Source organism: Alligator mississippiensis, chromosome 5 (genome assembly GCF_030867095.1).
Source record: "Alligator mississippiensis isolate rAllMis1 chromosome 5, rAllMis1, whole genome shotgun sequence".
Taxonomy (NCBI): Eukaryota; Metazoa; Chordata; order Crocodylia; family Alligatoridae; genus Alligator; species Alligator mississippiensis.
Window position 1 is genome coordinate 33,269,180 of NC_081828.1, and position 21,398 is coordinate 33,290,577.

At 42.0% G+C, this 21,398-nt stretch overlaps 1 protein-coding gene across 2 annotated transcripts in view; it reads right to left on the reverse strand.

Moving 5' to 3' along the window:
- The window catches only part of EVI5 (ecotropic viral integration site 5), a 170,441-nt gene extending 159,261 nt beyond the window's left edge, over positions 1 to 11,180 (reverse strand). For both annotated transcript variants that reach the window (XM_059728053.1, XM_059728052.1), the window contains exon 1: positions 11,008 to 11,180. The gene's annotated coding sequence lies outside the window, so the exon portion shown is untranslated. The remainder of the gene's footprint in view (positions 1 to 11,007) is intronic.
- Positions 11,181 to 21,398: the final 10,218 nt, after the last annotated feature.

Below are 21,398 nucleotides of genomic sequence, written 5' to 3' on the forward strand. Positions count from 1 at the left end.
CCCTACTTTCCATACGTTTCATGTGTAACTTACAGTCTTGTAAGACAAACACTTCTCCAAAGGCGGCACATGGGGATTGGCCACCACCAAAGCCGCCGCCTGCACCTGTCCCCCCTTGCTGCCGCCACTGGCACCTGTGTGCGGTCCCTGCTCATCACTACCAACACCACTGCCGCCGGCTGTGGGCGGTCTTCACTCGCCACCATGGTGCCCCCCCGTCACGGGAAGCACCAGTCGTTCATGCACTTCTCAATATATGAACTCCAAATTATGTAGTATGACTAGCTAATTGGTACACCAGCGTGGAATAAGAGCTAAATGGAGACCACCACTTCCTTATATGAAAAATTTTCCCTGTGAACAAAGTATATATTATATATTCTTGTAGTACAACATATATTCTTTATATAAAACCCAGAGAGACACCTACCATTGCAGTTAATGATGCTAAGTGAACAATATTAATTTAATACAGGGGTGCTCAGCCCGCAGCCCATGGGCTAGATCTAGCCCATAATGCCATGTCATCCAGCCCTTGATGGCAGGGGTGGTGCTAAGCCCCAGGACCTAATCCTGGGGCAGTGCCTGTTCCCTGAGACCCAATCCTGGAGTGTTGGGGAGGAGGGATGGCCTCATGACCCCAGGACCCAATCTCAGTTTGAGGAAGTTGCAATGGGCCCTTGAGGACCAGTCCTGGTGGGAGAAGGTGGGAGGACATGGCACTAGGACCAAATCCCAGGGTGCTAGGGTAGGAGAGGGCAGTGCCAGGCTCCTAGGAAACAATGCTGGGTCCCAGGGCTCACTCCCAAAAATCAGGGCAGGGAAGAGATGGTGCCAGGCTCAGGGCCTGATCCTGTCACACAGGACTTGATCCAGCCCACAACCCAACTCTGCCCCATTCATCTGGCTCACAGGGCCAAAAGGTTGAGCACCACTGATTTAACAGGTTTATTCTTAAAATAATTTCACTCTGCATACAGGGCTGATTGATTTATTTTACATTTTACCAAACTGGGAAATGTACCATTAAATTTAGTTTAACTGCTAAATTGTATTTCAGCTACTCAGATCACATGACATGCTGTAAGACAAACAGTGAGAATTGTAAAAATGCTACTCTGCTCTGTTTCTCTTAAGAAAGAGAGGAAGGTTGAAGTAACAGATCAGTGGTGCAAGGAACTTAGCTGAGTGTGTGTGTGTGTGTGTGTGTATATATATATATATATATATATATATATATATATATATATATATATATATATATATATATATAGACTATTAAGTAAATTCTCTAGTATTTTGAGTTCAGGCTGCATCAGAGCTTTTCCACAACTAGAAAACCTGCAATCCAGCACAGTGGCAGACTCACTTTCCTGACCATGACTAAAGTTTATACCAACATACTGCCCCAAGAGAGAGACCAGAGTCAGTCATTGACAGATTTAACAAAGGTAGCAAGTGCATCAGCCTATTTAGGAGTCTCTGGGACCTAAACTAATATTTGGACTGTCAAAATCCTAGTTGTTTCTTTATAGCCCTCTTTCCCAGGCATGACACTACATGACTTGACAAAACAGATTTCTGTCAAAGTCTTAGAGAATAAGAAGTTATAGGTTACTCTTGTATTCTTGGTTATTCCTATAGTTACAAGTACCAGCCATGATCAAGAATATTTTTTATTCATTACTTACATTTCTCCAAAAGATTAAGAGCTTCCTTTTCATCAAGTCTTCGTGTCTCTACTGCATCTAGACTGAAATACTCCAATGTATTTTATATGTAGTAACCCTCGAGAGTAACTAGAAAGTGGCCTATACAGAATGCATCTCTCTGCTTAATAGCGCAAGCTCTACAGAACATATTTCAACCATTCTTCATTGCCTGCTTTGGGCTGGAATTTTTCCCCATAACCTTTTCAAGGTTCTGTAAAGCCCTATGTAGTTTGAACCTTAGCAGCTTGAGCGCCCCTATTTGCTAATACACAAGATTAACTGAGCTGTCGTTGTTGACAGTCTTCTGCTACCTACAGACTAGAAGGGAGTCCTCTACCTAACTGACTTCCCCCCACTGGTCTAACAGACTTTGGAAGGAGGCTTGATGGTTACCTGGCTGGGGTCGTGCAAGCCTGGTATTCATTCCTGCCCGGGGTGGCGGGGGTCGGACTTGATAATCTACTCAGGTCCCTTCTGACCCTACTAACTATGAAACTATGAAATCTTCAGGGGACAGTATGGAAGGCTTTCTTTTCCCCAGGCTAGAGGGGTTAGACAAATTAGTTTAAAAGTTTATTATAAGTTGATTTATGCTTTAGTATTGCTTTTCCTACTCTAAGTGTGTTCAAATGAGTGCATGTTATAGGTATTTATGATTACACTGAAAAAAAAAAAGACAGCAGCAGTGACTCTGTCTTTGTGTTAACTACTTGGTTAGGTTGTAAAAAAATTGCATACCTATTTGTCATACCCCTGCTTTGAACTAGCCATATTTCCTGTTCCACCCAAACAATACATTCATCCCAGTTGTAAAACACAAAAAACAATGCTTATTAAAAGCCTGAAGTTTGATAGGTAAGGTTATACACCTGCAATTAAAGTAATATATTATCTTACTGTACCTGACTTACATGGGCTCTCATTTCCTCACATAGACCTGTTTCATACAAATTTGAAAGTGCTGGTGACTAAATATGGCTCCAATGTCATCTTACTTAAATTTCAACTTGATGAGGTGGGTAGAAATTAGAGTGCAGAATATACATTAAGAAAAAAAAAAATACAGAATTTGGAACTTCACATGAAGAAGGCAGTCTCAGATTAAGTTCCCCCAAGGTGGGACAAAAACATCCCATAAGTACATTAGCAACGGGAAGCAGAAGGACCGCCAGTAACATTGTTACTGGACATGCTGCAAGTCACTTGTGTTCTTTGTACTAAGGCCTCAAACTTGAAAGTATCCATGCATGCAGCAGTGGGGGCTGCATGTATCCCAGGTTGTTGAAGATGCAGGAAGAATCTGAGGCTGATTATTTGTAACTGAGAACAGTTCTATAATTTTTATTTATTTATTTATTTATTTTTTTACGCATTTGATTTTATTAAATTAACACTGGCCTAACAACCTAGTTGCCTGAACACAATCCAGAGAGAAACTTAGTTTCCAAAGACTAATCACAGTTTATGAAGAGTGACTAGACCTTTATTAAAATACCTTAAAGATTAAGTCTTCCAACCTTTCCCTCAATGATTAGTTTCCTTGCTGCTGCTTCTAGTTAATTTCCTTTTGGAGATAAATGAGTTCTAGCAGCTCAAGACATCACAAAGATAGCAAAACCTTGTCAAAAAAGTCATTATAACAAGACTTTCTAAAAGCCTTAATTATACACTGTAAAAATGAAAAAGTACCATTATGTCACAATTTTTCATTTCCTTGGAAAGGTAAATCAGAATTAAAACTGAGCATACTAATAATTTAAAGGTGAAAAAGATCTTTGCAAAACAAGCTAGTAAAACTAGGAACTTCAGGAGGCAAGTTTTTAAAAACTTACTCATTTGACAACATGGAAATGCACCATTTAAGTAGCCAAGCAGCTCAGTTTCACTTGCTGGCAACATCAACACTCAAGCATAGTGACTCTTTTTAAATCTTAATGATATTTATGTAATCTGCAGATCACAATCCATAGGCTGGTTTCAGAAATCTTACCATCTTAATGCTAACTCTGAAAATACCTACTATGAAGAAATACCTGATGATGGACAAATAGAAAGCGACACAGGAGTTCTATGAATTCTCTCTTGAAATGGAATCAGATAATCAGGTGCTTAGAGAAATGGGTGGTAATTTACCCTCAGGATATCTTTTTGGTAAGGTTTTTTTTCCCAAATACCCAGGAAACCCTTCAATATCTTCTCTATGCTGAAGTAGTCTACTTGGTTTACCACCCAGTCAACTATAAACACAATGGTTTGTCAGCTGTTACTTTACTGCATCCTTCATCTTTTGACAGAGGCCTAGACACAAGACGTAATTTGTGCCTTTGTTTTGTTTATATTTTAGTTAATTATATTACGAATCCAGAATAACATATACTTATTCATTAAGAGCAGAGATTTAAATATAGGTTAGGCCTGAGTAGTCTGGTCACAACAGGCACATGTTAACAACCTTGGTCACAGATAATACACTGACATTTAAAAGTTTGCTACCTAATGCACTCAGAATATCTATGACCTACCTCCACAAGCATTTATAGTACAATTATTAACAGAAAATACCTATGCTGAGGTATGCAAGTCTTACCTGATACTACTTAAGTCTGTAACCATTTTCCCATTATGTAACAAATACAATTTGATTATGCTGTTATGTCATGCCACATTGTTTTATAATACTTAAAATAAATTGATCAAAATATTATTAGGACATTGCCAGAGGCATATCAAACAGTTATTCCCCTGTCCAAAAAATGTTTGATCGTGTTATTCTAAGGATCATAAAACAGCATGACATGAGACACCAGCCAAATCAGAATTCCATTTACTTCAATCAATTTGGCTACAAAATCAAAAAACGAACTGCCATTGGTTGTGGAAATGCTCTTGCATCTAGTAAGATAAAATGACAAAACGATTAATATTATTATGTTTATAAGTTAGTACAAATAATTAATTTTATTTGAGATGGGATTTAATCATATTAAAGATCTATATTGATCATTAGATACCTACTTTCCAAGGACAGAACACGGAATGACAGAATATTTCCTCCCCTCCTCCAAGTATTTTTGACAACTTTAAAGTTTAATTTTTTACTAGGAAAAAATATATATGAGAGATGACACTGGATTTTTAAGACTCCCACTCTCTTACATTTTTAAACTACAGTCAATATCATTTTTGACTTGTTAGTATACCTTGTATCATATCTATTATGATTAACCATTATGAAAAGTTTTACCATATTTACTTGAATCCAAGACAAGGTTTTTCTCCCCGCATTTAACTTGGAGGTGTGGGGAGCCTCTTGTCTTGAATTTAAGTACAAATCAGAAGCATAGTCGGCAACAGCAGCTGAGGCTCCAACTCCAGCCCCAATCCAGGGTCAGAGTCAGAGCCACAGCCACCACCTGCCCCACCCCAACTTTCCCCCTGCTGTCTCCCCCCGCAACCACAGCCTCTGGCCCCCCACCTGCCCCACTCCATCTCTGGCCCGGCTCCAGCTTAGGGCACCAAGCACATGATCATTCCAGCCCCACATAGCAACTAGAGAGCCAGGTCTGGAGCTGCCACTACTGCAACCACTGCTGCATGGCTGGGCTGGAATCATCACGTGCTCTGTACCCTGGACTGAAGCAGGGCCAGAGACAGGCTGGGGCTGGAGAGTAAGCAGTGATAGAGTCATGTAGCAGAAGGCCAGGCAGGCAGGCACTGGGGCACAACTTGCGGGGGGCAGGGGGGAAACGAGACAGGCAGCAAGGGTTAGTCCACTTGACTCTCCTACTGCCTGCTCCCGTGCAGTTGCTTGTCCCAGCTCTCCAATAATTAGATTCTATAAATGGAAAATAATAACAAATTCATAAATTTTCCATTTACAGAATCTTATTATTAGGGGGTCATCTTAGATTCAGATAAATATGGTGTTCCCTTTTCTGAACAACTGCACAAGGGGCATAAAACAACTCAAAGTTTACAGACAACAAAAACAGAGATTAACTTTCATCATCAAAACTTGTATAAGCTTTCTCATCCATTTTAGGAGCCTCATGTACTCAGGCAAAAAGGAATGCAGGTACCTTACTATGTTGGTTAGAGGTACACAGATATATTAGTTAGGTTTTGGATCAGCACCAATAAAAGGAAAATGACATTATTGGTTATTGGCTTTTTGTGGCCATTGCAGCCGATAACATTTACTAATAATTATGCCTTCTGGCCAGCGCCCTAAATACCTGGGTTCCTTATCACCATGGGGCCACTGCCCCTGAAAGCCTCAGTTCCCTCCCACGGGCCAGAGTAATCTGAACACAGAGGGCCCAATCTGGATGCAGAGGCTCAAGCCTTTCTCCATCCTCACCCACATCCCCTCACCAGCAGGCTAGGCTGGGTTGAACTGGGTTGGTCTGGAGTGGAGCAGAGCAGCTGGCTCAGTGTCCAGGCACTGGTGTGGCAAAGACTGCAGGTTGGGGCTGGGGCAGGCACTGTAAAAGGCAACAAGTGCCACAGAGACATGACTAGCAGGAAGCTGCACAGCCCAGCCTGGTCTGGCGTGGCATGACTCAGCCTGCAGTGCCCAGGGGTTCACACCCCAGGGGCCAGCGCCTCACAACTGTGTGCAGCAGGGTCCTTCCCTGGCCCCTCAGTCCCGCCAGGTCCTGCCCTTCCCAGGGCCAAGACCAGGTCCATTCAGTTACAGGCGACTGGTAAGGTGGGGCACGTGCGGGCCCACAGTGAGTTGGGGGGGGGGGGGGAGCACTAAGCCGCAGCACAGAAGCATAGGAGGGGATATGGGCCTTCTACCCCCCACAGGCCCGCCCACAAATTGTGCCCCTCCAGACTCAGAAGGCACCAGCCACCCCTGCATTCAGCCTCCCTTGCAAAGCATGGGTGCTTGCCCTGCCCCTGGCAGCAGCAGCACCAGGAGGGGAAGGGGCCCTTCCCCCTGGGGCCCAGCTGCGGGGGAGGAGTGGCCCTGTTTCTCCAGACCTGGAGTGGTATCATGGCCCTGCCATAGGCAGAGGGAGGAAAGTGGGGAGCCTGGCCCAGAGCCCTGCTGACCAGGCTCAGGTAGCTGCCCGAGGGTCAGGATTCAAAAGCATTGTACAGAAGAAGGGCTCTGCACAGCCAGTCACAGACACTGGTAGGCCAGCCCCACCTGCTGCAACTACCACAGGCCACTTTTATATGTGCTGGGGGGGGGGGGGGGCGCACTTTAATTAGAGCAGCTTCATGTGTAATGTATCAGAGTCCCCCACTTAAAAATGGCAGTGAGGGCACCTGAAATAAAGTTTGTTTGACAAATTTTAGTTCAGTCGCTCCTACCACCATTTTTAAGCGTGGGGACACTGATACATGAGACACAAGAGCCTGCTGGAGTGCAGCAATTGCCACACTCCAGCAGACTCGATTAATCTGGAATTCCAGTGCATCGGAGTAGTCTCCCTGCTTGTGTATAGGCAACCCTGGCTCTGTGCGTTATAAATGAAAGAAGAAAAAAAACCCCCAAAACAGCTATTTATGTCAGTAGTTTAAAATGCTTTGCATTATTACTAAATATCGGTTATCAAATTGGCATTGACTGATACGGTTGGTATCAGCTATTGGTATCAGCCAAGAAATCTTTATTGGTGCACCCCTAATGTTGGTTGATAGCTTTCCAAGTTAAAAAAGTTTGCCTGGATTAGGAAAGCCATTTTACCTAGCCTTTATGCACTAGTTTCTAAACAGGCTGAAGCAGAACCGTAAATAGCATCCAAAATGGATCCAACCTGTTCTATGCCTTTACCACAAAATGAATCTTGATTGCCACATTAGGATTCACTAGCACAAGAGACCAGAAAGAGCCTATTCAATCCTCTTTCAAAGCTAACCAACATTTGTAGCTGGGTAAACTGAAACATAAGGGTTTCCAAACCTCATGTGAAGAATAATGATCATCTGAAAGGGGATCAAAGAAATTCCCCATTATATGCAGAACTGCAAAAAAGGCCAGACACTTCAGAAAGTCCTTCAATCAGTATCAAGTGACTGCTACATTAACAATATCTAGGGGGACAAATTGCCTGTTTTAGGCTAACCATTCTTAAGTTCTCATGGATGGAATGATTTAAAAATACCTTGAATTGTAACTGTTTTTACAAGATGGACTTTTAAGTAGCGTCATGATTCAAACAAGCCATTAAAGAACGTAAGATTTTAAACAGAGTCCAAAAGCTTAAATAAGGACAGATTTAGGAACAAGAAAGAATTCCAACAAAGGCACTGAACCTAATGCCATGAATGGCCATTGAAATACAATGAGGAGCAGTTTGGATTACAATACGTCACAGAGTAATAAAAGGAACAATTTGCCCCAAAATGACAGTTCTCAAACTGTTTAGACTTGAAACACCACTTGGAAAATGCCAGCCTTAAGCTGTTTCTATTTTTTTGACTGTGGAAAAAATAATGAAGCAATTAATTATTCTATTGTAAAGAACTAAGGAAGACTATGACATGTCAGAATGTTCCTTACACTACGGACTCCTATTTGAAATCTCTAGGTTCCTCTTGTGAATTACGTGTAGGCCTCTGCACACCCAATCACACTTATATTGTGCAGCAACACTAAAAGCCTGGTTAAGAATCACTGCCCTAGAACACAGACTTCACACCTCTTCCATCCCTAACTTCTAATTATACAAAAATTTATATTAAAAACACACATTTGTAGCCTGGGAAACATCAACACCATTCAGACTCAGAGGAATTGGGCAAGCTACAAACAAGCTCCCCTACACATTCTGAAACTATGCTTCAGTTCCAGACTTCTCCCAAGAAAGTACCAATGTGTGTATTGCTTTCTTCAGTGGGTAAACATTCATGAGAAACTATGAAACAACAAAGCTAATTTTCTCAATTGAAACTAAACCATTTTTTCCACGCAGCCCTACAAATGAATAAGACAAATGCATTAACTCAAGGTGACATCTATAAAACTTTTATACTATATATTCTTGAATTGTAAAGCCTACTTAACAATTATTTTTTCCCTTGTTATTTACTTAAGGAAAAGTTGAGACCCTTACCCATACAGGGTATGTTGCAAAGGAGATACTGTCTCCATGATGCCTTAAGTGGAAGTAAGCACATTAGGGAGTAAAAATCAAATAAGGTATTTATTACAAGTTGGTTCAGAAAGGATAATTTATAGCTATTAAACTTAATATTTGTTACCCTGTTGTATATGTGCTTAAAGCGCTGGATTGAAGGGCACTTTCAGAAATGCAGAATACTAATTTCCAAGTAGATATCTATGCAAAATCTGAAATTCTGCTAACAGTTAACTGAAGTAGAGGGGACAAACAGCAGTTTTTATGGCATAAGAGTTTAACGTAAGAACAAGTAACATGGAAGCAAAATCTGAGTTAACTAAGGCTGTTCTAGATTTATTTTTTTATAATCCTAATGAGATCTGGTCATTAGCAGAGTAAATAAATACATTTTCATTTTTATTTTCTGCTTGGTGGAAAGGACTTAGGCAATTAGCTTTCAGAGGAAAAATCCAATTGCAGGGGATTTCCTTCTAGTTTTATTGTGTTTTTTTCTACTTGTTACTAAGATTAATTGACCAGTAAACTGAAAGCAAATGAGACAAGTAACTGTTTTTCTTCTTTAAGTATTTCCCCTTGCCTTTCCCCTCCTACATATCCCCACTTTAACCACCCCACCCCCACCTTTTCACCACTTTCTACTGCATGGTCAACCAGGTAACAGTTTTATGGCACTCAGTGTCTTGTATGTCTTGCCTACCCCATCATCTCATTCACCATATCTCCTTCCACACCCCTACCATATTACATTTCTCATGCCAATCCATAATTGACGTAGTGGCAAATCAGTTTTCAAATAAGCTGAAAGTCTACATATGTATCCATGCAAACACATGTACAACCACCACCACTATAACTGCTGATAGAAGAAAGGGCAGAGACAAAAATATGGAACTTTAGGGGGAACCCCATGCAGAGCATTTCTCCAGAGCAACCTAGCAGGAAACAAATGAGACTCAAGACCACTTTTACTCTTATCCTAAAACACCCACCAAAAAATGTAATGCGTGTGTCACATCGAGGAAAACAAAGTCTTTAAACTTACAAAACAGCTTTACACAGAACACAGTCCTGTCATTTTCATTTTTGCCTGCTTCCTGACCCCATGAACAGACTTGAAAGGACAAACTTTCTCTCTTCCTTTTCCCCCTTAAGCTTCTCCAATAGCATCCATTAGCACTAACAGCTAACTTCTGTTTCCCTCCCATCTACTTACGAGTGCGCACCACAAAAGCAGTGTGTATTTTAGTAGCATATACAATGTTAGCAGTATTTATATTTAGCATAAATTTGACATGTATTTTATTAGTATTTACTAATAAACTATATATAACTATACACATGGTTAGCTGTCCACTAACCATGCAAAGGCTGTAAAGCCAATACAAAATAACTAAGAACTTGTCAAGCCACTTTGGAGATCCCCCCAAAACTATCACACACGTTTTCGTGTCAAGATCCCTTTCCAGGACAAGACTGATGGCAAGCCATCACTCGCTTCTCAACAGGCTCAAGCTCCTGCCCAAGTTACATGGCCTCTCTTAAGGCATGAAACATTACCGTGACAATAAAATGATCTGCCAAAGGTCTCATTCAAGAATGAAAACTGAATGAAAACCACACGTCTTTTTTGCCACATCATATTTCTACTGAATCGGGAAGAGTGGCCACCTGCAGCGCCGACAGCCAACATCTCTGGACAGACGGCGACAGCTAATTCAGACAGCCAACATCGCCCCTGCACAGGGGCCGGGAGCTCCTTCCAGCCCCGGGGAGAGGTGGAGCCGCTCTGCGGGCGGCCGGGCGGGCTCGCTCCCGGCCTGGCGAGGCCACGAAATCCAAGCAAACCGAAACCATGACAGCGACCGACCCGCTGCCCAGCACCAGCTCCCGGCCGCCGGATCGCCTCCCCGCGCCGTGGAGGACTGGCGGGGGACGCGCTGCTTCTGCCGTCAGCGAGCCCGGGGGCAGCCCGCGCCGGCAGGACAGGACCGGGCTGGAGCAGGCGGCGCGGGGCAGCGAAGGGAAAGCCGGCGGGACCCGGCGACCCGGCAGGGCAGGGCAGGGCAGGGCTGGGCTGGGAGCCGGAAGGGAATGGCCCCCGCCCCCAGCCCCGGGTGCTCGTCGTCGTGCCCCGCGGGGCGCGCTTAGGCCCGGCCGCGGCCGCCCCGCGAGGGGACACCGGCGCCGCCGCCCCTCACCTTGGAAGTGTTTGCCGGGGGGGCGAGGTGCGAACATGAGCGTCCCGCGCGGCCCAGCCCGGCCCGGCTCGGCCGCCGCCGCCTCGGAGCTGCCGGCCCGGCCCGTCCCGCCGCCGCCGCGCTGCCCCCGAGCTCGCCGGGCCGCTCCGCTCCGCTCCGCTCCGGCCCCAGGCTGCCGGGCCACGTCCCTGCCAGAGCCTAGCGCGCAGGCGCGCATTCCCGCCACAGGCCCCCGCCGCCCGATGAACCACTGGCCCCAGCAGCAGCCGTTACCGCCCCTGCCCCGCCCCGCCCCGCCGCGGACACCCTCCTCAGGGGGAACTCGCCCTTCCCCAGGACGAGGGAGGGGGCAGCGGGAGAAGTGTAGCGGCCCCCTAGTGCTGGGGCTCTGGCTGGCCCTACCCGCAGGCCTGCCGCCCCTCGCCCAGCCTGCTGGTGGCGCCGCGCGGGCTGCGACCCCGGCCCCGGCCCCGGCCCCGGCCCCGGCCTCTTGCTCGGGGGAAAAGAAGCAGGATTGGCCGCGCCGGGTGGCCCCGCCGAAGGCTTGCTCCGAGCTCAGGGCAGTCGGTGGCCACAGAGGAGACACGAAGTCAAGCGTCGTGTAAAGATGTATCCCCAAGACCAAGGCTCACGTGCATGCGGCGGACTCGTGCTGCAATCGTGTTTTCCCCTAGTTATGAGCCCCCCTGATCTCCAGGAAATCTGTCCCACCCCAGGCTGCCTCCCCAGGGAGCCTCAGACAGATGACGAGCTTTTATGACTTCTAGCTCAGCTCTTCCATTGAAGTCATTCTGGAAGCCACAGCAACTGCAGAACATGGCTGCCAGATGTCTCCTAACAAAAACCACTGTTTGATTTGGAGCATAGGCTCTTTGCGGCTGGAACCGTGTCCTTCTAAGGGTTTAGCCTACTGCTGTGTACATTTGATATATACACACATATATATATATATATACACACACACACACACACACACACACACACACACATACACACGTTTGATGGTATATATCACTAAATATATCTATACATACACATCCATACATTATGTATGTATGACAAAACATTTTGATAGCACCCTAATGCACCAAACAAGATCCACTATTATTTTTAGCACGGCTACATCAGGTTTCTATTGCATTAGGCACTTATGTGCAACCACAGGACAGCCTCTGCTTCAAACAATGGTTGTGGGCCAGTAGTAAGTCAATCCCTTCTCCATTATTCAAAGACAGAAAGCTTTCTTTATATTGTTAACAACTCTAACAGGAAGAGAGTCATATGATGGCACCATAGTCTGCATAATGGAATATACACAGTAAGTACAGTACAGAGAAAAACAAGCATTTGAAGAAGAGCAGCTAAGGAAGGTCTACAGTATATCTATATTTAACAAAGCTCTACAAAGTAGATCATAATATACAATGATCAAATATACTAGTAAGAAAGGTTAAGGCATTGTCTTAAAAACCCAGCACTACTATAGGTATATACCAGGTTGCCACTCTGACCCTTTAAGAAAATTACAATAGTTGGGAACATAGGAAAAAGAAAGAAAAATAGATAAGTCAAGTAATAATTAAATAAAAACTTCTTGCAATAGTACATGGGAGTGTTTGTAATAGATCAAGGCTCCATATGCTAGGTCCTCTAAAATACTCAGACAGAGACTTTTCTCTGAAGAGTTACAATTTAACTAATAATGATATTACCCCAGCAGGGTCACCAAATATGTGCAAGGCATTTTTGTCCAGGATGCTTCTGCAAAACATCAAAAAGAAAAGACACACACTCACCAAACAGATGTGCTTTAGAGTTAAATAAAAGTTGAGAGGTTGATTTTGGTGAGCTAATGCTGAGAAGAGAAAGTGTGTTAAAATATAAGCCTCTTTTAATTTTAGAAAGCTTTACCTTTAGGAAGCCAGTTTTTAGTTGCTCTAAATGGAACATCTCTGTTTTTACCTGTATGAAACCACAGCCTCTAGGGATTATAGTTATCTTAGCAACAAATATTTTCTGTTGATGGAACAGAGGAAAAGGGGTTTGGCTTAAATTTATAACAGGCACACAGGGTGTGGCCAATGACTCCACCTAAATCTACCTATCTAGCATTCCTCTGTCTCATGATAAAGAGGATCACTGAGGTAGTTAGCTTCTAAAGAATAATGAGAAAACACAGAAGCAAAAAGATCCCGTTCTGCAAAGAGAATAGAGTCGGTCTTATTTATTTCTTGTTTAGTGTTGTGGTATTTATGAACAAAGCAAAGAATGAGAGGATCCTTTATCAGATGATGCGTATTTATTTACCCAGGTATACTATAAGAAATGATGTCAGGCCAGGCCTCTCCTGGTCTGCTCTCTGATACCATGTAAACCAGTACAGCCTGTTCCATGGTTGAGTTATCATCAACTAAACCTGAACCCCAATCTGGGCTTGCTTGGGTGAGGAGGGCATGTGGACACCCAGCAGAACTAATACAAGACCTATCAAAGGACAGATGAGCTCTCTGCAAGCCAACAGCCACCAAGTCACTCTGCCAAAAAATCACCAGTGATACAAAGCAACTCAACTAGGGTTGTTACAGCATCAGGTGCCCCAACAGTGACAGCAGCCTCAGGACTGACTTGACTTTGAAAAGAGTCTTAATGATATGAGTGATTTCTAGTTGGGAAAAGAATAAAGTTGAATTTTAGACTTTCTAACTTACTTACTTAGAGACAGTTAAGCAAAGAGATTCTGAAACAAGCAAGATAAGGAATCACAGTGTTGCCACTATAATACAAAGGAAGATTGTAATGCTAATTGCCCATTCTTTCTTTTTTTTCTTTCTTTTCATTAATAATTGTCAGCAATAGACATTAGATTTTTAAAAGTGGTATTACAGAACTATTTTAATTTTGTAAAATTCCTCCAGTGTATAAAGCTTTGCTTGGGAAGTTTGTCTTTGATGAAGAAATATGTGTATTAAGTGAACCACAATAACTCCAAAAGTAAGGTTGAACTAAATATTTCAAGGAGCGATTTAAACTATTAATTATGCATGAAAAAAATACATCTTGCTCTTCTTAAAACTTCAGCACTTACTTTTTCAGTACAATAATCAATTTATGTATTTTAAAAATACAACTATTTAATTAGTTTAGGAATAAAAAAGAGACAGTCGAAGAACTTAAGCACCAAGCATCAAACCCCTAATGGCCTCTTTAATAAAATAACACTGACTCTTAAAATTCTCACCGAAATCTTGTATATAGACTATACTTGAATAATTTATTTTAGAATTTATATTGCTTTCCCTGCTATTCCTTGTGACATAATAGTATTTTTAATCTTTTACTAATGGAGAAATTAATTAATCAATCCAAAACCGAAGAAGAACAAACTTTCTACTTGCAGTTGTTTTTGTTGTTACTTTAGCCAGTCACCAAATGGTTCCTGCACCTTATTCAGCATCATAACAGACAGTCTGTTTTGAATGTTGTCCTGTATTTGTACCTTTAGATACACAGGTGTATTTCTGATTGGTGTCTATCAACTCAGGAGCTATTCTGATGGAACAACTCAATCCAGGCACCTTAAAGTTAGTTTGTGTTAACAAAATGCTTAGACTACAATGATTAGTACATAAACATTACTATAATATAAATCCACAGTAGACAAAACACTATAAGTGTCTGTTTCACAGAGACTTCTGTATCCATAAAAAGAAGTTTGCAGGATTTGAGTCTTTTTGTGTGTGTGTGTGTAATCCCAGTCAAATCAGGGGGCTCTGTAGTTCAAGGTGTTTTATAGATCATGGTAAGACATACTCCAAATCCTGAAAACAGTTGCTCTCATTCTTCATGTAGTATTCACATATATGACATCAAGTATGTAAGTAACTGAAGAATAAGGCCATAATTAAGATGGTAACTTGATCATTCCCCTTTTTATGACACATTATAACTTTGTACAGTAAATTAAGGATACATGGATAATAACTAATTATGTTTACCATACTAAATACATGCACAGTAATCACTACACAGTATTGTCTCATGTAGATGTGCCCACCGAGAATGAAAACTACTGACTAACCTTAATACTGGAATTAAATCCAAAGTTGCTAAGCTTTTATTCCATGGTCTAATTCTACTGTGTATAGTAAATTTAGAGAGAAATCTCTGTTATGTTTTTGGGGGGAAGATTGCAGAATTTTCCTCAGCCTCACCACATATACAGGAAGGTCGGTCCCCATTGAAGTTAATGGCAAGACTTACTTTTATCAGTAAGGAATTCAGTCAAAACCTGGTCCAGATGAATTAATGGCAAAATCTTCTCATTCTCCAACTTAAAGTGTGAACAAAAGTTCTGTTAAGAACACAATTTCTTCTTATGTCTTCTAAAATTACTGTTACATGTTTTTTTGTGAATGATATCTTTTATTGGACCAACTGCATAGTTGGGATGATGCTTGTCTACCTTTTTCCCAACCATGCAGTTGGTCCAATAAAAGATATCACCCACAAAAATCCTTGCCTGATATCTTTTATTGGACCAACTGCATGGTTGGGAAAACGGTAGACAAGCTTCATCCCAACTATGCAGTTGGTCCAATAAAAGATATCATTCACAAAAAACTTTCCCTCTGCTATATGTTTCTTCCTTTCATAACAGTACGTTAAGATTTAAAATGTTCTGAAATGTATATCAATAACTAGGAAGGAAGCAGCAGTCAGAAGCATCACTGCATCAGCTGAGGCCAACACAAGCAACAACACCACCAGAGTCTAGCAATTGCAGATAGGTCTAACCAAACCACTACATAAAAAAGGAATTGCCTACTGTACGCTCACAGTGCTTGCATGTTTTGCAAATTCCCCCTGACCTGAGACTACTACAAGACTTCTGGTTCCCACCACATTCCTCAAGTACCTAATAATAATTTGGTATGGAGCCATGGGAATCAACAGAAGCAGCCAGAGGCCACTAATTTTTCTTCTCTGCCTTTTCATGACACAAAGTTCAGTGTAGGCCTCCTGGACATCCCCATGTCCTCCTGTCATATGCCTCTGCAAAGATTCAAAGCTCTATCAAATGGCTTCTTCTCTTGTCTTCCAGTGCATATGATTTACAGTAATTTAAATTTCAAATTTACAGAAAATCTGAGCCCAATGGTTGCAAGAACTGGTAATTTAAGCATCAAAATTATACAAGAATGTTGACATTAAAAAAATAACTGCTAGAAATCTAGGAAATTCTGAGTAAAATCACCTTTAAAAGAAAAATATATAAAAGAACGCAGATTATGGATCATTCAACTCCATTCTATCCCCACAGTGATAGCTTCGGTAAAACCAGAAATTATGAAACTGTTATCCATTCATAACAAACATGTTCATATACATCATCAGATATTACAAACATTAGAATTATTTATTCTCAATTGTACAACAGCTGTATCAACATTGACTTTCTTTTTGTTCCTCCATTCTTAAATCATAGAAATATATGTTCTTTAGACAAACAGCATACAAAAGGCAGTCACCTTTCTCTTTGTAAAGAGATTTTAGTTACTACTATTTTTACATGTGTCATTAAACAGGAGTCTTGGATACCTATACACTCTCTAAACCAGATTATTAGATGATTGCTTTTATATAAAAAGACTGAAAATTAAATAAAACATCACATGGTCTCAGAGACATGCGTTTATGTAATCACTTATTAAATCAATGCTCTGTAGAATAGCTTTTAAATATGTAACTCTTAAACTAGACAAATACAGGATTATCCCAAGTATAAAATGTTTATTTCTATAGGCTGTAGACTTGGTTTTGAAACGGTCCTCTCAGAAGATGTTGAAAAGAAGATAGGAAGTTGATTCTGGTGGAGTCACTGTTAATATATAGTAGCTTTTGTAAATACAAGATGCCGACAACCTAAGCCTATACGCTTCTTAAGGCTCTTAAAAGAAGACTTTGATCAAAAAATAACATCTAACAAAGCAGTTAATGAAAGAAAATAATGAAGAGAAAACTGGAGATTTTTGTGATACAAAGTTAAGGGTATCTGGATTCTTAAACGCTGCATTTTCATATTTCCAAATTGTCAGGATTCCTTTTTAAATACTTTTTAAATATTTGTTTTTCATACCTACAATTTTTATGAGATTATTATTAGTCCTCTTAATTACATATATCCTCAAATTTAAATAATCTTTAATCATTTTTTCCTGGGATTAATGAGAAGCCTTACCAACCCAAAAAGTTCACCAATTTGCTCTGAAAAGCTCCAATTTTTTTATTTGAAACCCATAAACTCTGATGGATACTTCTTTTGTGAAGTCACAAGCAAGAGCACAGATTAAAGCGCAAAATAAGTTTGTCAGGAATGCTGTTTTTTGCATATATGTATCGAAAAGTCAACAAAATAAACTTGACAGTACTTGAATGTATGACATTTCCCTGTACAACTAGTACTTGTCAATTTGTTGTTCTCTAACATTTATTGTTTTCTTTGATAATATTTGGCATTAGATTCCTCTCTTATTTTTGTATTAAATGTTTGACTATTGATTGTGAATTTATCTCAGGTGTATATGTGTAACCCTTCTGACAGCACTAGCCAGCAGTAACAAGGGCCAGGTTCAAAACTGGGGATTTAGCATCAACTTTCTAAATATGGCTCAAACCCCCAGCCAGAAACCTGGGAAAATCAATTTTAAATGGATGTTCTAATGTGAACAAGCTTCCTCACTTGCAAGCCATGTTAAGCTAAAACAGGATTTATTACAGTGGAAAAAGGGAGCAAACACAACCTTAAAGATGACCTTTACTGTAATCCAAAACAACTATCAGCCCTTCAGTCCCTGGCAAATCAACCCTGGAAGCTTCCACCTACCCCAGTCAGTTGGGAAAGAAGACTCACCTAGGGCTGCTGTCCAGGGCCTTTACCAGCTACACCAGCCAAAGTAGCAAGTACTGGGTAGGGAGAACCACACCAGAGTTGCTGCCACACTGAAGCTGGGGAGCACTGCTAGAGATTGTTGCTCTGGCTGCTACTTGCCAGGGTTTGCTGCTGCCATGGTTTGCTGCCACTGGGCCTGTCTAGATGTGTGCCTGACTGCGCAGTTGTTACTGAGCAATCATTTAGTACTTGCTAAAGCAAGTACTTTTCAAAATTGTGGAGAGGGGCGATGATGATTTAATACTAAAGCAAGTACTTAATGATTGCACAATAACAAATGCATAGTAGGGCACATGTATAGACGCGCCCAGTGGCAGCAAACCATGGCAGCAGCAAGCCTTGGCAAGTGGCAGCTAGAGCAACAATCTAGCAGTGCTCCCCAAGTGCTAGCGTGGCAGCAACTCTGGTGTGGTTCTCCCTACCCATTACTTGCTACTTTGACTAGTGTAGCTAGTAAAGCCCTAAGACAGCAGCCCTGAGTTAGTCTTCTTCTTTAGCAAGTACTAAATGACTGTGCAGTAACTGCCATTACTGCACAGTCCCAGTGGCACACAGGTCATTTCTGACCTTACTGTGCAGTAGCTCACTGCTATTGAGGAGTACCATCAGCATCACAGTTTCTGCCCACCAATGCTACAACGCCGTAGCTCATCACTACAGCAATGTAGCATCTCATGTAGATGCATCTACAGACACTGTCTTCTCTCTGGGTTCCCTGTGCAGCCCCAGATCTTTTAGCCCTGACCTGTTTCAAAAGTAGGGCTAGAGATTTTCAGTTCTTATTGCAAGAGACAAGAATTTACACTCACAGCCACTTTCTCTTTGAGATATTGGTGAGCCACAAGGTAATTCAAGAAATTACTTCTGTCTAGAATCTTTCCTGCTTCCCACATGTATAAACTGTCTTTGTTCTAGAGCTGAGGGCCACTCCACTGCAGATCTCTGCACTGCTCAGTGAGTGCTGACCTACCAATGACCTTTTGTTACTGTATTAGCAACATATGTTTGTCTTCAAAGGCCACAATTTTGGAAGGGTGATGGACAGAAAATTTGATTGTCAATTGTGTGTTAACCCTAAACAGTAAAGCCAAGCCCACAAAACAGTAAAAACAGGAGTGAGCAGCCCCAAAACTCCAAACATCCCGCAACCCAGCCCTGAATGCCTGGATCTGGGCCAGCATCACTTCAGTCCAGCCCTGCACATCCAGATCGGGTCTGTGGACCCAGATCAGGCATTGCGCTGCCTCAGTCCAGGTCTGTGACTCTGGATCAGGCCCTGCATTCCTAGATTGGGCCCTATGCCCTCTCAGGGAGGCCCCACATACCCACATTTGGCCCCATATCACCTTGGCTTGGCCCTGCATGCCTAGATTGGGCCCAGCAGAGCCTTGACCTAGGCAGGCACACCTAGACCCAGCCCCGCACCACCTTGGCCCAGCCCTGTGCACCCAGATCTGGGCCTACCTGCATGGATTGGGCCATGAATGTTTGGGTCAGGCAGTGTGCAGCATCAGCCTAGAGCTGCACCAGCCCTGCACACCTGATTTAGTGCAGAGGGCCATCCTATCCATTCCACAGGGTTCCCCAGAAATTTGGCAGCAGGTGAGTGGCAATTAAGGCTGCCCCACTTCCCCCTAACAAATTTTCAGACCCATAGGGACCCTTGCAGGCCAAATGACATGGCTTCTTGGGCCAGGACTAGCACCAGAGCTGAGCATGCTTGTTATAAAACGTAACTATGGCCAAACATGCAGAACATAAGTGGGGTTACATATGCATCAATAGTGTCAAACTCTAATGGACAGTATCTTGGGGTGCATTCACTATTATAGTAAACCCTTAATTGAAATATAGTTATTAATAATTATTTAGCTACCTGCCAAAGGAAAAACTGGAAGTGATGAGACCAGAATAAGAAAAAAAGCATGAAATGACAACAATAAATTATTTTTATTACAACTTTGTCAGTTTTTATTTAATCTGAAGTTGTAATTAATTGAAAAAATTCAGTGTATAAGTAAAATAAAATCTTATTCAATTTTATGGAACTAATATTTCTCAGATATTACAATGATTCACCTATGTAGAAGTAGTGATATATGATCAGATTTGATAAATATGGCATAAAAATAATAAGAACATGAAGTTAATAAATTATTTAAGATTCAAGTTAACTGTACAGTTTTTTCTTTGAAATGAATTCCCTGTCTCAAATGTATTATTTTTTGTATTGTCTTTTACCTCATGAAAACTGCAGAAGATTCCAGATTGAATACTGCAACATTTCCAAGTATTCAAGAGCCTGATCCTAGGTTCACAAAAGTAAATAGACTCCAACAAACATGGATAATATTTGGATCATTCTGAAAGAGACAAATAAACTAGAAACACACTCAGGGTACTTATTTTCTCTCTGAACATGTGGATGGTATAACTAGTCTCCCAAAAAGCTACTGCCTCCATCCTCACTCTCTTCTATGCAGTGAAATCATACTGGACTTTCTGTAAGAGTCTCTTCAAAAGGTGGAGTAAAAATTGTACATAAATTAAATTAGCTGACATTTTCTTCAGAAAAGTCATGTCTTGGGAAGGTAATGGTACTAGAAGATTTTAGATGAGCAAATCTGCTATCTGAAAAATGTGAAAAATATGGAGACAATTTTGGCAATTGTTCTTATCTAAAGCTAAATTTTGTCCTAAACAACAATTAAACTATGGATCCATGCAAACAAGTATACACTAGAATTCAACAGAACTATCCACATGCTGAAAGCAAAGTATGTGTGTAAACAATACTGACAGATAACCTAAGAGCTGGACATCCCATTGGTGGGGAGGAAGCTACAGTACCAACTCCCTCCCCCCCCCGATACTTTCTCCACCAGATTTGAGCTCATGCTTCAATCCAAACCCTGAGAGGGTCTATGAGGATGGGTGGCGTAAGGGACTGGGGTATAGGCAGTCTTGCCTAATTGTTAGACTATCAAGGGAAAGCAGGGCCTGGGCCTGGGTTAAAGGGCAGGAACCATATACCAAAACAGGAAGAAAATCCAGAAGTAGAGTCCACAGCATAGTCCAAGGTCAGGATCAGGGGGGTCAGATGCCCCTTTTGGTATATGGCTCAGGGTCAGGATCTGAAGGGCAATCCATAGGACAAAATGTGAAAATAGAGCCAAACCAGAGTTAGGAGCCAGGAAACAGAACTGCAGGGAAATCTGAAGCTGAAGTCCACAAAAAAGCCAAAAACCAGAGTGCAGGAATCAAGAAGCTTGCCAAAGCAGAACTGGTTGGCCTGGGTTGTTTGTTGTTGTTTTTTTCATTTGGGGGCCTCTGGGAAGCCTCTTGAGCCATTATCACCTAAATAGATGGCCCACCCACCTGCAGACTTGATGGCTCTGTGCCTGGGCCTTGGGCTGGAAGGCTAAAGAGCTTACATTCATGG